This window comes from Trachypithecus francoisi, unplaced genomic scaffold (genome assembly GCF_009764315.1).
Source record: "Trachypithecus francoisi isolate TF-2019V2 unplaced genomic scaffold, Tfra_2.0 Lachesis_group12, whole genome shotgun sequence".
NCBI classification, from domain to species: Eukaryota; Metazoa; Chordata; class Mammalia; order Primates; family Cercopithecidae; genus Trachypithecus; species Trachypithecus francoisi.
Window position 1 is genome coordinate 62,771,544 of NW_022681457.1, and position 3,458 is coordinate 62,775,001.

Here is a 3,458-nt window from a genome sequence, read left to right on the forward strand (position 1 = left end):
TGGGAATGGCACCTTCCACTCCTGAAGGCTTGTCCCATGAGTCCACTAGTAAGGGAAGGGCTGAAAGGAGCGCTGGAGCGGAAACATTCAGCTGGCTCTTGGGTCCCCAGGCCCTCCTGACTACACATTTTAGTGGAGACATACACACTCGCCCAGTTGCACACACTCACATATACACATATGCACACACACAGGCACACTTTCACATGGGCATGTCACACATACATGTGTGCGTGCTCACACCCATGCACACTGTCACATGGGCTCGTCACGCATACACACATATGTGTGTGCTCACACACTCTCACATGTGCACAATCGCACACATGCACACTGTCACAGGGGCATGTTCACACCCATGCACACTCTCACATATGCACAATTGCTCACATCGGCATGGTTATACACATGCATACTCACATTGTGCACGCTTACACACACACACTCCTACACATGTCCACACTCTTTCATGCATGCTCTCACATGAACCAAAGTACTTGCCTCTTCTGCCTACAGCAGAGCAGAGGTGTGTCCGTCGATGCCCCATGGTGTTTCTCAGGATCCATGCATCCCAAGTACTGTGTGTCGTCAGCCAGGAGATTGCCTGCTCCTGTGTGGCTGCGTTCTCTGCAGTCCTGAAGGTCTTTATAAACATTGGTGCCACCTGTCTTGCAGGACATTCTCTGCCTGGCCCCAGGAGCCTCAGCAGAGGTCGCCTGATTTCAAACATTCTCTTCTGTCATTACAGCTTATGTTCCACAGATGTCTTTGAAAATCCTGCCACCTTCACAGGCCCAGACATGACGGTGCCAAGGACATCAGGACCAGCAGGACATAAAACCCTCACGGTCACAGGGAGAAAGTCAGATCCTGGGCACCTGACACAGCCACGCTCAGATCTCAACATGTGTATGGCAATGGGTGTGATGGAGGTGCCCCCTGCCTCTGGATCTGGGTTACATGCCCCCCTTCTTTGGGTCCTAGAAGGAACAGCCTGGCAGTGGGCACACCCCTTCCTCTCCCAGCAATGACCTGGCAGACTCCCTGCCCCCAGTGATGGCCTTAGGGATTCCCAGCCATCACCCCTCTCCGGGAACCCCTCATTCTGTCCTTCCATAGGGCCACCACCCAGACAGGCCCCCTCGACCTTTCCCACCACCCTCTGCACAACTAGGGTGGGCAGTGCCCCACCCAAAGCACTGCATGCTCCCCCCACTCATTGTCACAGTAGGTACAGGACATGGGTCTACTAGATCTCAGACACTACAGTCAGTACCTGCCAGTCCATTCCCGGAAGATCTCTGCTCCCCACCACGGTGTCACTGAGCCAATTCCTCCAGCACAGCCCCACAGAGGGAGGCCCTTTTGTGTCTTGCCCATCACCTGGCTGGCCAGATCTGCTCAGCTCTTCCCTGGCTCAAGAAAAACAAGAGAGCTGTGTTAGTCCATTTTCATGCTGCTATAGAGAACTGTCTGAGACTGGGTAATTTACGAAGGAAGAGGTTTAATGACTCACAGTTCAGCATGGCTGTGGAGGCCTCAGGAAACTTACAATCATGGCAGAAGGCAAAGGAGAAGCAAGACACCTTCTTCACAAGGCAGCAGGAAGAAGTGCTGAGCACGGGGGGAAGAGCCCCTTATAAAACCATCACATCTCGTGAGAACTCACTCACTATCACAAGAACAGCATGGGGGAGCCGCCCCCATGATCCAATTACCTCCACCTTGTCTCTCCCGTGACACATAGGGATTATAAAGATTACAATTCAAGATGAGACTTGGGTGGGGACACAAATCCTAACTATATCAAGTGCTCTGTGGTCCCAGATAAGCCAAGAAGCCTTCATGGAGGAGGCCACCCCTTCCCGTGGCGTCCAGACTCAGTGGGAGGCCTAGGTCAGGATGGAGGGGTCCCCTAAGGGGGCTGGCATGGATATCACATGTGCCATGGCACACCCTGAGGGTAGGCAGCCTTGAGCAGTGGGCGGGGAGCTGGGCCTGCAGGAACACAGAGCCCTGAGGTCTTACCCTTGGATCGCTGGTCTGGGCTCCTCGGGGGCTCTGGGAGAAAGTCTTCTGTCCCCTGCTGGTGCTGGTGATGTGGTACAGATAACCTGGAAACCCTAAAAGAAGCAGCGAGGGAGGGAAGGTTGCTGAGAGGTGGTCAAAGAACCTGTTGTGTAGACCAGGGGGCCAGGGAGGTGCAAGGGGAGTCCAGGTGGGGGCTGCGGGAGGAACAGACAGCAGACTGGTTCACCCCCTGGCTCCCCTTCTGAAACCCCAGGAGATGAATAGATCCAGCCCAAAAGGGGCTTCAGGAAGACTGCTCCCAGCACCTCTGTGCTGCCAGTCCCAAAGGCACCCACCCGACCCCCACACACGCCGCATCTCCACTCCTTGTATGCAGGAGGAAACTGAGGCCCAGGGACCTGGAGATGTGTCTGCTCCAGGTCACACCGTAGGCTGTGGGGGTCCAGAACCCAGACCTGTGGATTGCGTCAGGCTCTAGCCAATGACTGCTCCAAACCACTGTGCCTCCCCAGCTCTCTGACGTTCTCATCTGCAAAATGGGACATCAGGTCAGAAGGTCTTCAATACCCCTTCCAGCTGGGAGAGAGTTTTGGGACCTCTCTCTCCAGGTCTTCATGAGTCTAGCAGGAGCTCTGGCAGGTCCAGGGTCCCCTCCTTCCTTCTGCTGCCACTGCTCAGCACCCTATCCTTTTTAAAATTAGCTCTGTGAATTACAGAAGTAATACCAGCTTGCTTGTTAACGTGTTTCAAACAGCACAGAAGGGTTCAAGGTGGAAGCTGAAAGTACTCCCCAGTCCCCCCCGAAACCCCAAGCCCATCTCTGCGAGGTCCCACGTGGCCTTTGGGGAATGTATGTACTGTCCCGTCTTCCCATAGAAGCCAGAAGGGAAGTCTGGAATCAGTGAGCCAGGTATAGTCCTGAGCCCAGGCGCAGAGATCCCACAACCATGCCAGCCCTTGCCCGCACCAGCCCCCTCCCTGTGCCAGCCACCCCCCGTCTATCTATGCGGGTCTCCTACCACCAAGCCCTTCGATAGGGGCTCATTATTCCGTCCTGTCTCCCTAGGATGGGGCAGAGTGACAGCTGTTCCGCGTTTAATTACCGATGGGCTGAGGCTATGCCAATCCATGAATAAAATTACAGTCGTTCTGCAATGCAAATATTGCGGGCCTCCGTCTGAGGGTGCGTGCGGGGCTGATTTTCATTGGCTGATTTTTAATGAAAAAAGTTTTATTACATTTTAAAGAACATTCGTAATGATGAAATTCACACACCTCAAGATTTATACAGCACTGCAAACAAGTGGCAGGAGAAAGGGAGTTATTTATAACTTCAAATAGGCTCCTGTCCTCTGGTTGCATTGTTTTAGGGTGCAGAGCATTGTTAGCTGATAATTGCTTTAAAGGTAAATGCAGAAACTTAGAAC

At 53.5% G+C, this 3,458-nt stretch overlaps 1 long non-coding RNA gene across 1 annotated transcript; it reads left to right on the forward strand.

Moving 5' to 3' along the window:
* Positions 1–1,262: 1,262 nt before the first annotated feature.
* LOC117093863 lies at positions 1,263–3,194 on the forward strand. The gene is made up of 2 exons (XR_004441284.1): positions 1,263–1,896; positions 2,408–3,194. It is a non-coding gene; the product is annotated as an uncharacterized LOC117093863 (long non-coding RNA).
* The last annotated feature ends 264 nt before the right edge of the window (positions 3,195–3,458 follow it).